The 13190-nt window shown below is 37.4% G+C and overlaps 1 protein-coding gene across 1 annotated transcript in view; it reads left to right on the top strand.

Moving 5' to 3' along the window:
• The first annotated feature begins 782 nt into the window (after window positions 1-782).
• Window positions 783-13190, top strand: part of LOC139720000 (uncharacterized) — a 64800-nt gene continuing 52392 nt past the window's right edge. Inside the window, exon 1 of the mRNA XM_071631377.1 lies at window positions 783-799. The gene's annotated coding sequence lies outside the window, so the exon portion shown is untranslated. The remainder of the gene's footprint in view (window positions 800-13190) is intronic.

Here is a 13190-nt window from a genome sequence, read left to right as displayed (position 1 = left end):
CCTACTCCCGGCATTTCGGCAAGCATGTTAACAACGACAACGGAAAACGGCAAGAACATGCTTGACGAAAGGTCGGGAGTGGGTAGACCGGAAGCCTTCAAAGATTTTACCTTTTAGGTCATATGAAATTTAAAAATTCGACAAGTAAAAAAAGGGGGAAGATAATAAGACCGTCAATTTCACATTTCACCAAGGAGAATATGAAAATGAAACATAATTTTACGCTCATTCAATCACAACAACAATTTGGGATTCTTGTTATCATTTGGCGCAAACACCAGCCTGTGTTACAGTCATGACTCATGTATAAGCACTGGAGATCGAATAAAACAACTATCACGTAGATATTCAATCCTCTTTCACGGTTTAAACAGCTTGCACATTGACATTTTTGTGCTGCAGATTTTTGATGATGTTACAATATGAGGAATGTAGTACGACACAGCCGGATCTGTAATTCTGTTACTCTCTGTCACAGTGTGTTACACGTGAACTAGCTTATTGATCTAGATAAGGCAGTTCACGTGTAACACACTGTGACAATTTGGGGGCTTGTCCGGGAGTTGTTTGATCATAACTTTACCCGAGTTTTGATGTATAATTGAAGGATCATTGGACTGTTTTTTTTTGTGTGTGTGTGTGTGTGTGTGTAACCATTTTCTAAGTTGCAGTTAGCAGAAGGGCTCTTGCAAGTACAGCTGGCCTAGCGGAACCACGGACACGCCAGTGCACCATCACTGCTAGCATCCGGCATGCGCGGCAAGGACAAGCGCAAGCAATTAGTCCACTTCTGTTATTGGTGAGTTACCAAATTATGCAAGAATTGCTAACAATTGCGTGAGTTAACATAGTTTTCTAACACCTGATTGTGGGACACCCGGGGTAAAAGTGAGACACTGATGATTTAACTGGTATATGGTCAGGAATATGATTTGTTGTGGCAAGCCACATGCCCACGCCGTCTCATAGGTCAATATTGTGAGAAGTGTTATGTCACTTGGTTACTTAGTTAGTTTATAAGTTATAAAGATTAATATTGAGAGTATGAATCCTGGAGTTATAAGGTTGTTAGTATTCGACGCATGGAATAACAGTCATTTAATTTGGAAGATATGTGTAAGCTCTGAGCTCAGAAGATTATTATATTGTATGACCGGATGTAGGACTTGAAGACGTGATTACACCTTAATAAATGCACACATAATTTTAACGGTACCCCATCTCTTCATATATTTCATTTCGGGTGATCAAACTGCCTCATCTAGATCAATAAGCTAGTTCACGTGTAACACACTGTGACACTCTCAATGGCGTAACATCACTCAACCAATGTTGCATGACTTGGATCTTGTAGCTTTGTATGCTCCACTTCATCTTTCTTAAAGTATATTCTTGCCTTCTCATGGAATCAGCAGGAAACTTTGGAATGAAACTGAATTCGGCGCTTGTCCTGACAAAACTGAGGCTTTTGAAACCTGATCATTAACCTTTGTGCTAAATTCTTAATAACTCGATTAACAAAGAGGAAGGCGAGAGGTTCAAAGTGAGGTAATGCAATCAATAGCTAGGTATGATTTGAGTGTCCTCACTTCCATCGGAAATTGAATTTTTTTGTCTGATACGCGAAGGCTTCCATCTTCGATTTAAAAAAAGGGGGAAGAGAGAGCGCTACATCAGAAGTGATGATGAAGGATAGCAAGGGGTCGTTTGCGGGAAAAGTAAAAAGTTCACTTCCCTCCCATCTTGACTCTGATGTACGTATGAGAAAATGTTACCTCGTACACCGTGCCCGCTCGCCTCATCATCAAAGACCTGTCAGGGGAAAGGCAGGAGGACGGGGATGGAAAGTGGGGTTGACCTTTTGTTTAGGCAGGTGCCGCTCATGTGAATGCCCCTTACTCTTTCCTATTTCTGGCACTACTTATCGGACCACCAATAACCATTTCCTGCTTTCCGAAACAGCCGTAGAATTGTACTATATAGCGAAAAAAAAAAGTTTTGCGAAAGAAATGTTTTTGAGTTTGTGCATATTCCCCTTTCTCCCTTGTCTGGGTAAAACCAGTCGTCTTCAAATATTCACGACCATGAACAATAACAAAAAGAGTCCAATCACATTTGCCAAGTCAGAACTATTCTGAGGATTGAATAGTCTTTTCCATAATCCAAATTTTGTCATTAGTGAAGAGAAGTTCGTTTGAAGTTGACATGTGCCAGTGTGTGCTATATGCGATTTTTTTCTCAATATTGTGTAGAACCCGTTGGTTTTTGTGCAGTTCAATTTTAGTCAAGTAGTTTTTTTTTTCCCCACAAATTTAGAACACGATGAAAAGCTTCGACAGATGCAAAATTACAAATAGACACTCATCTTCAAACAAACGAGCACATCAATGCATATTGTAACTGGTGTAAAAGAAAGACCATGGAGGAATAGCAACATAGAACATGCAAACAGCAGGGTGGAAAACGTCCTCGTGGCAGGACCTATTCATAGGTAAAGACGTACAATTTTCTCAGGCAATATTGGCTTAATGTGACAATAATAAAACTTTCCAAGCACAATCATTGCATAGAATGACTAGGGACATATACACACATGTATTTTTTGTATATCTTGGAAGTATGTAAGTTATACGCAGTAAATGATATCAGATATCTATATTTAATTTATGTTTAAATGCATGCGAGGAATTAAAGTCATTTAACACTCTGAAGTTTTCTGTTCCATACCGCAAGACCTTGATACACAATCGACTTAAAAGAATAATTGTCTTTTTTTTTTTACACAGATGCAAAATCTGAATAAAAATTTGATGGAAAATGAATGGACTTAGAGTGAACTGATTCAAAACAGATAAAGTTGCATATTTCCCACAGCGTAAAAAAATGAAGGTTCAAACTGATACTGATACATACCGCAATTTATTCGAAAGCTTTAGTCTGTTGTATGTACATGTGCTGGTAATCCGTGAGCTGAAAACGTTGAATTGTACACAATATTTGTAGCACGCTTCTATTTTTCCCCAAATGATTGCGTAAGTGACAGAAGTCCGCATTCCTCGGAAGGAAGAACGAATACAGAAATCGAGAAAGGAACAACAATTTCCCCGTGAATCATCCTCAAAACTTCATTTGGAAATAGATTCGAATTATATTTTCCATGTTTTTTCCATGACAACTTTAATGGAGACGATGATAATGATAATTTTTAGACCTTATGCATTTGAATATCTATAAATCTTTTACAAGTATACTGGATACCGAGTTATGGAATTCATTATGATTGGAATGAGGAATAAGAATATTTCCGAAATTCATAGCAAATCACATTGAACGAGGATGGTGACATATAGCAGTTTCACATGAGAATGCATAATTCGGTGCTCGAGGAAGCAGAACAAAGAAGAAAGCATACAATAATCATATTCTACACAGGTGAACTTGTTGAGCAAGTGTTATTGGAATAGAATGACATTGCTACATAACTGGAAGTGTGTGAGCCTCTTGTGTCATCCTTGTGTAGTGTACTATATGGGATTTTTCAGAGTATTGGTTTATCTCCTCAAGGACCCCCAATAGATTCCACGGATCAATACAGGGCGGTATTTGTTGTGTTCTACATGATGTGAAATTATATGAATCGTCTGGAATGTCCCTTTAATGTAAGTGATACGAGCTTGAGTTTTTTAGCGATGAAACGAAATCTACTTCTTATCCAGCAAGATGTGTATCTAATGATTATAAATACATCTTTGAGTGAGCTTACTCCTATAACCCTGTTTCTTATTTACATAAATGATTTGTGTAGATCATCAGATATTCTTTCTTTTATTCTCTTTGCGAATGATTCAAATTTATTTTTTTTTCGCATAATAATCCTTTTACTCTTGTAAATACCTTAAATTCTGAATCAGAAAAAGTTGCTCAATGGATAAAAGCTAATAAATTATCTCTTAATCTTCAAAAAACAGAATATATGCTTTTTAGCAACTCCATTGAGGCACTACCTGTTGATATTATCTTTGATGGCACACCACCGGAAAATGTTTCTTATGTCAAATTTCTGGGAATAACAGTTGATAATAAGCTTTCATGGAAATTTCAAATTTATAGTACATGTAAGATTATTTCACGAAATATTGGTATAATCAACAAAATTAAATTTTGTCTTCCTTTGTCGTCCCTGCTTACAATATATTCATCCCTCATACTGCCTTATTTGAATTACGGTATTCTTGTATGGGGTAATACATATCAAACTCTTCTAGATAAATTTCTTCTGCTAAGAAATAAGTCACTGCGTATTATATGTCACACTGTATTTTTGTCTCATGCTGATCCGTTATTTTTGAAAAAAAATATTCAAAATTAAAGATTTGTGTTTGTTTAATTTAGGACAATTTATGTATAATTACAATAAAAATAATATTCCATATATATTTGAATCAATGTTTTTAAAAAATCAATCCTTTCATAATTATCCTGCAAGGCAATCCAATGAATTTCATTTGCCATTTTTTAGGACTTTGCTGGCTCAGCAAACCTTCATCTACGAGGGGCCAAAGTATTGGAACTCACTTCCCAACGACATAGTAACAGCACAAACTTTGAATTCTTTTAAGCACAAATTAAAATTATTTCTATTGAAATCTTATGATATGCAACCAAATTAGGTTCGGTTTTATTGTCTCAATCAAGTCATCTTTTTTACAAGTATTAAGATATCATACAGAAATCATCCTTTAAAGAAAATAATCTGTCTAACATAAGTTTTCCTCAGATATTTCTTTTATTGTACCAGACAACAGTGAGTCTATTCTCTTTCTCTTTTATTATATCTGTTCCTATGCATTCATACCGGTATATGCACCCAATATCAACCCAGGGAGCGTTTTATCATTGCATTTACATTATGAAGTCCAGTGTGCTTGTGTCCACGATGGCATGTGTTATACCATAGTCTCATTTCCCCTTTTTTCTACGTTTTCCTTTTTTTCTTTCTTTTTTCCTTCCTAAGTTAATTTCATGTCAGTTGACATTGGTTTCTTTGATTTTGTGTACGTATTTTCCGAGGATCCCATACCCTACAAGCTTTGCTTTTGAGTGGGACCCCCCATTTCCATTCTATAATCTTTGTATTATGTATATGTATATACCTTAGAAAGGAATTTCTGTTGTTACTCGTGACCACATGTACGTTTTCTTTGAAATTGTTGCAAATATGTTCTGTAGATGTATTGTATATAATTTTCCCTGTTTATTGAATGGAAATGGAAATGGAAATAAAATTGAAATTGAAATTGAACCCAAAATGCTGTGATGTTAAAAAAGAAATTGCAAAGAGGAAAAAGAAATCAACAACTTGATGCTTGCAAGTTGGTTCAGACACAATTCACAGAGGTACATTGTATTTTGGATTAAAACAGCGGTTTAAATCTATCCCGTGGACTTGAATATGCATGAAAGTAATGGTAGTGCACCTTGTGTACCCCGTAATCCAGTAAAGGATAAAGCGTGATGATGTGTACCATACTCCATACTTTGTGGTTCATGTAAGTGATATACATATATATATATATATATATATATATATATATATATATATATATATAGTGTGATGATGCTGATATTCCTACCGCACGCCTCTGTCATCTTAAGTGAAATTATAGTTGAGACAATGTAGATAACAGAAGATGTCGCATGAAACCGGCAGAGTTGTGAAGCTTTCGACCGTGGTCTTCCTCAGCTTTAATGTCTGTTTGTGAAACTATATATATATATATATATATACATATATATATATATATATATATATATACATATATATATATATATATATATATATATATATATACTTATGTACATAAGTGTGTATGTTTGTGAGTGAGACAGACAGACGATACATACATACATATATTCCTTTGTAGTAGGGCCTGGTATTTTATGTACAGACTTTCGAGAAAACTATATGCCAATGCCAAATAATTAGCGTGCTCTGCTCCAGTAAGCCAAAACGGTTTCTCCTACCTAGGAACACTAAACGAAATGAAGTCATAATGAGATTCATAGCCATCAGTAGATACCAGGAGCTTAGGGGCGATGAGACCTTCATACATGTCTGAGGGGGTGATTCAAAATGCCCACGCACTTATGCAATTTTCCTTTTGTGACGCACGCGGAATTTCCAAAAGTGACTTGGGATTAAGATGCGCTAAATATACAGTCGTCGCCACACGGACCTGGATGTATCGGGAAGTAAATTGTAATCTTCAAACACATCTCAGCATATTATGAAGAAGTTGCTGTCATCACGTAATCACGTGTTCGACATCCCAGCAGGGGGCCGGATCGCCAATAGATAAAATTATTCTTTTTAAAGTGACGCCCGTTCGTTCAACCATGCATATCTCTACTCTCTACATTTAAAGCTCCTCCCTCCCGCGCCTCTCTACACCCTCCACGCCTCCCCTACGCCCCCCCCCCCCACATCCCGTTATGGATACCATTCACTGGATATACTCACTATTTGCACCATTTGCTGTAATATGACTGCGCTGCCGAATCAATTTTTCTCAATTTTGTGTCTCCAAAACGAATGATTGCTGACAAATATCACTACATGTGACAGATCCAGCGCGTTCAATCAACTGCCGACGACACGTAATAGGCACGTGTCTCTCTCTCTCTCAAAATGACGAAACCGTGGCGCATATACTCCTTCCTATATAGAAAGCATAATTCGCTGAAGAGAAGCACTGCAAATGAAGTAAGTGCGTTCATTATTGTTTCACGCAAAATGTCAAAGTTCAAATGAATTTTCAACAGTGGATTTATTTTGAATGATCTCCAAAGTGCTCTTGTTCTCCAGGTATGAATCCAATCAAACCGATCTGTAAATACCGACCTGATTGCGAAATGGCCTACCTGAATTGCCTCACAGCAAAGAAATTGAAAGTAAGAGCAAAAACTTCATGTGACTGATTTTGTTCTCGTGCCATCGACAGTACGTATATTACACTATAGGCGAGGCGCTTTTACTTTCGACTGTAAAAAGCCGTCAAGGCGCGGTACGTGCTAATGCTTACGTCAGACATGAAAAATATACTATCAATATGTTTAGGTCAGTGTTCTATAAACCAGTCTGTGTGTGTGTGTTTTTTTTTTTATAGTAATGGGTAAATTGTTTCACAACAAACTGGAGAATATTGCATGATTCTACGACGGGTCGAACAAGTATAGGCATGGGGCATTATAGTTCTTACAGCTGAATTCAAGAATTGGGTCACCACGTCATAGCCGAAAATCTTAAACGATTTCTTTTCAAATATATTCCATTTTCTTCGTGCTGCTTTTTTTTCTTTTGGAGGTTTTTTCATGACATTTCGCATGTCTGCTTAGCTGGCCCCTAACGCCTCTTCCCAGAAATTAGTGTGACGCAACGGAAACACTTCAGACCTGCAGAGTGTACAAAGGTACTACTCAATCTAAAGTGGTTCAGAGCATTACAACAGTAATTCAGGAGCCTGCAGGGACCAGAGAAGGACAGAAAGCGAAAGAAACTGTTAGCTAAATCATTATATGGATGTCGTACCAGGCAGGGCTGCTCCGACTTGTTGTTGATGACATCATTAAGTGTCCAACATGGACTTCGTGTACTTACCTGTTATATATCTAGCAGCACATGATACATCGCACGAAATTGATAGGAAAAGACCAGTGAAGGTGTTGATTACCAACTCGCTCGCTTGGTTCCGGAAGGTGAAAGAGAAAGCTTGCTATCCATGTCTAGTCTAATATAGAAATCATGGGAGATATCATACCTCCAAACGATCATTACAGGGTTTTTTTTTTTCAATACGTATACAGACACAGACAGACAGACACACATACACACCAACACACAAACACACACATGTCTGAATAGATTAAATTGATTTGAACTGAAGTATAAAATTGTTCTCCAGTTGTCATGACTTTAGCGTATAGTAGCCTATGTACAATAAAATTGTAACAAATTGTGGCATGGCGAAAGAGAATTTCTGTAGGATATGGAAGAAAAGACTTATATTGTCTTATGCTAGACCTTCATTTTGTCTCACGCTAGACTTACATTTGTGTCGAAGACAATCAGTGTGCTTACGGTCAAACGTCAGAGTACCCATACACGTGTGTGTTAGCTAGTGTATACAATTCACAGAGTTACAAGTGGATGAAGTAAAGGGCTCATACAGTTTATGAAAGTTTGTTACCTGCGTACGTGAGAAAAGGATTTGCACATTATGTACTAACACTCAGACATGCATGAATACATACTAACACATTGTGTAGAATTAGAGACAGACCTGGAGAGAGAGGGAGAGTGAAAGAGGGAGTATACATGTACAATTCTGATGTATTGATAATGTTAATAAGTATGGCAAACTCGGGCAAACGTACACCGAAATCCCCCTCAGGCATTATTCTTTCTCAAAGCGCGCGATTTCTTAACGTTTAGCCCCCGCGTGTCAGTGAAAAAAAAAAAAAAAAAACAACACAAAAAACATGCAATCGTGCACCGCTCTTCCCTGCTACATTATCCCATCGTCTGCGCTGAATCTTACCAAACATGCCGGCTCACTCCGAGGCTCGAGGAGCGAGCACGTCGCTGGAAGACCCTCCCGCGTTATTGGAAAACTAAAGATGACTGAGATTGAAGAATATTGTCCTCTCCAGAGGTTCCCATCAATCTTCAGAAGCTCACTCATCGTAATGTCCCCAACTGACTTTTATACCGCATAAAATGTCTACTAACTGTTTGCTACGGCGTATATACCACTCGGGGCTAAGTGTAGGCCTACCCATGCAGTTTCTTGAGGTTTGTCTGAAATCACTATCATAAGATTCGATGAGCTATGCTTCCGTTATGGGATTCTGTGGTACTGGACAGAGTTTATTATATGTGTTGCTTTTTGGTGCGGAAAATCGACCTAAGCACCGTGATAATAATGAATGTGGTTGTGTGCCTTAACTGTTGAGTATAACCAATCCTTCGTGTATTTCTATAAGTTCGTCAGTATGGATGAATATTAAAATCTATACATGTTTACATACATTGATTTGGTGAGCATTTGCAGTTTGCAGTTGCGGATATTCTGGGTTGTTTGATTTCAATTAAATAGCGAAAGACTGTAAATAGACTTTTTTTTCCTTAAAATAACTTTTTGTTTTGTTTCAACAGTGAGTAGATGCGTTTTGAATTCAGAATCTTAATGACAACCTGACTTGTTAAATCTATGTTTTGTGATATGACCTCTGGCCCGATATGTTCTCAATGGTATATTATATATATATATATATATATATATATATATATATATATATATATATATAGACATAGGCCTAATTATCTTACACATGAATAATTACTGACAATGAAATTTCCGGAAATATATCAATGAAATTGTAATAAATACATATATACATATATATGTACATATGCATGTATATATATATATATATATATATATATATATATATATATATGTATATACATGTACACACATGTTTACGACATTGAAAGTATAGATGTGTGTGTGTGAGCAATGAGTCACAAATGAGATTTTCAATAACAGCAATTTTCAAACGGCCATCATCAGCCCGTAATGTGGTCATCATAATCAATATTGTTGTTGTTTTTTCCTTGGCATCCTCCCAATATTGTGTACGCCAAAAGGTCAAAATTGCAATAATTAGATAGACATGCCGCTAACAGAAGCAATCTGCGTAAACAATGAGCGAGAAACTCCGCTCTCTGAAATTCAGAGACATATGTATACGCACACATACGCAAATAATGCCCACGATATCACGTGTAATCACTCGTTACACACACACACGCACGCACGCACACACACACACACACACACACACACACACACACACACACATAATCACATGCACAAATCTCATGGTTATACGAACTCTCACAAACATGCAGTTATGATTATAATGATGGGAAGCTCATTAAGTTTCCATAATTTATGAAATTCTCTTCCGACTAAATAGGAGGAATTTTGTATAATCGGGCAAGAGAGGGAATGGCATTCTACCCGGTCAATTATAAAGCACAAACCTCTGTCTGACGTGCAGAATATTGTAAGCAGTAAAATGGGACGAAACGTGCGGGGCTGCGCACAGGTGCACTCGTAGGGGGTACTCTGTATTTCTCTAAAATATCCTGTCAGAAATCTGGAATTTGGGGCGTTATGACGTCAGAAAGCCTTCGCGCTGTCTCTGCGATTCAAGCAACAGCGTGCGCCAAATGCAATGAGGCTTTTGCCCAAATAAAAATGAATAAAGAAAAAAAATGCAACACAATGTTAGAAACAAACAAGAACGATAAATTTTCGACGACATTCCCTGCATCCACAAAAGGTGTGAAATCAGCTGTGATATGCATAGAGACAGGGGCAAACAATCAGTAAATATAGGCGTCAGAAAATAAGGCAAGTAATTTGAAAAAAGGTGACCTTTTGAAAATTAGTAGCATAGTTGACATGGTGTTAAGTGACTGTGCTTGTCTTGTGCATAGGATTATACAAAGTTCTCCTCGTATATCAAAACTCTCAAGACACATTTTCTAACATCGTTATAGTGATCCAAAAAGAAACCAAAACCAAACAACAACAACAATAATAAAATCCACAATACGGTGATTTGGTGATAATTATAGAACGCCGTGTAAGACGATGACTTTACATTCCAACAGTTCTACTTTATATTTTGTCCAGTTTTGCTCATTATTATCTTCGCTAATGTGTTGCTGGCGTGTATTCTGTTTTGCTTTGATTGCTTCCATTCCAACAATAGATATGAGAACAGATATAAAACAGTGAAATTCGTAATAAAAATTCCTGTTCGGTAGATCGCGATATACACGTATCGATGCTGAATACCGTCTTTTGCAGCGGCTTATACATTGATGCATGCATGACACTACATGACTTTTGCTCTACCGGAATCGATCATACCAGATTAAAAAAAAAGGAATAGAAAACCACTGCTAGTTATATACTCTCACTCCAACTACGGACGATAATTATGTCTGTCATTCGGAAAGATATTGGGTTACGGTCGGTATGGGATCGACATGAACTGATCGGATAGTCTAGCCATGACATTGTGCGGTCATCACCTTTGTGTAAGTCGTTATACTTGACGACACCGATACAAGATTGTCTCACACCTATGAATAAAGCGGACCAGTCCATCACTTTTTTTTTTACCAAAGAAAATTGAAAGATATTACAGTAAATCTGGGGAAAATGTATATAAAAAAAAATACGCCACACCATAAAGGCTGTTCAAAATCATCCAGGTGCTGCTGATGAGGGTGAATCCACATGCAAAAAAAACAACAACTTCATTTGAATTCAGGACACGCTCTCTTTTACATTTAGGAGGAGTACTTTGTTTCGGCGTAGATTCGTTAAAAAAAAAACGTGAAATTTTTGAGTGGCAAAACCGCACGTAGAGTCTGTCTTTAATAACCTTTGAGTGGAGTTGAGCTGAACCTCCTACCCCCTTGAAAATTTAAGGACCGAGTGAAATAAGTTAGTCCAGTTAGATAGTAACACGAAAGACAACGAATCTTTAGTGTACTTATACATTTCTCCTTTTTTCTTTCTGTGATTAACACCTGTGTCTATGGAGGATGATAATAATACAGGTGTGAGGCCTATAGATCGTGATTTGTCCTTGGTCTGTGCAATGCATGTACGAGAGAAGAGGACTCTTTAGAGACACTATCGGAGAAGAGAGGGCACGTGATGAAAGAAGAGGATGAGGGAACAACGTTATAGAACAGAGAGACAAGAGTGAAAAAGAGATAGAGAGAATAAAATACTTGCTGTAAAGAAAGTCACGAACAAAAAAAGGCAGATCGAAGTACATGTATAGAACCTGAGATAGAATTGACCAGAGGGAAGGATGCTTTGAAGGAAGGGAAAGATGGAGAGGGGGTAGGGTGAGAATGGGGGGGGGGGGGGGAGTCTAACGGAAGCCATGATAAGACGCGGATACTTTCAGAGTATACCAGTACCAAGGGACTGAAATGCAGAGAAGATGCAACATACTAATAGAGACGATGATGAAAGAGACATAAGGAGAGAGAGAGGGGAGGGGAGAGAAGGGGATGGGGTGTGCGAAGAGAGAGAGATTAGAAAAATCAGTGATCACTATCTCTCCAAAAAGAATCGAGTGAAAATATTCACTCTTGAAGGAGTGAATACAAAAAAGAGTGAATTTAGAGTGAAATTGAAGTGAATTTTGAGTGAAAATGTTCATTTTCACTCATTTTGGAGTGACCTCAGGGATCACTCGAAGATTTTGGAGTGATCCCTGAGGTCACTCTAAAACGAGTGAAAATGAACATTTTCACTCAAAATTCACTCCAATTTTACTCTAAATTCACTCTTTTTTTAACTCACTCCTTCAAGAGTAAATATTTTCACTCGATTTTTTTAAAGAGGGGATAGAGAAACGATTGTTCACTCGCACATCTCCCAGGTTTTTGCATGTTTTGCTTGATAACAAAGCACTACTCTATACTTTGTTGTGTATAAATCCGATGTGACGTTGGGTAAGCTACGTCTAGACTTGACTCAAAGATATAGACTTATCATTTACACACAAATTCGGGGTTTTTCGGTTGTTATTAGAAGTTACTCTTTCAGACAAGACTAACGTCATTATCTTCTTAGTTCGAATGCAGAAACTTGAATGTGATATCACTTTTATGAGATAAGCCTTATACGGTTGAGTGAAAAATGTTGATAGCCAATCCATGTTTTCAGGACCACTAATTGTCTTGTCTGAGACAAAATAAAAAAATAAGGACATCACTGGCGCACTTGACCTTTTGCGGTCCTCCGAATCTAGGCTTCATTTAAAACACATTTCTTGGTCAGATTAAAAAAAAAATGGAGCTCGTTTACAGCATGCAGCGTGGCATACCGTCCTATATGATGTGTGAAACATGAAATTAAAGAAGACCCCGCATTATGTCGCGACGCGATACGGCCAAAGTCCCGTGTGTAATCCGATATACTCCACCAACTGTTACAACCAGCCGAGATCCCTTTATATTGCAGACATCTTATCGCATTAAAAGAGACAGAAAAAGAGACGAGGGAGATAGAGATAAAAGAGAGAGA

Source organism: Diadema antillarum, unplaced genomic scaffold (assembly GCF_040938485.1).
Source record: "Diadema antillarum isolate AM-2024a unplaced genomic scaffold, OU_Dant_1.0 scf00000119, whole genome shotgun sequence".
Lineage (NCBI taxonomy): Eukaryota > Metazoa > Echinodermata > Echinoidea > Diadematoida > Diadematidae > Diadema > Diadema antillarum.
This window is presented reverse-complemented; position numbering and strand designations above follow the sequence as displayed.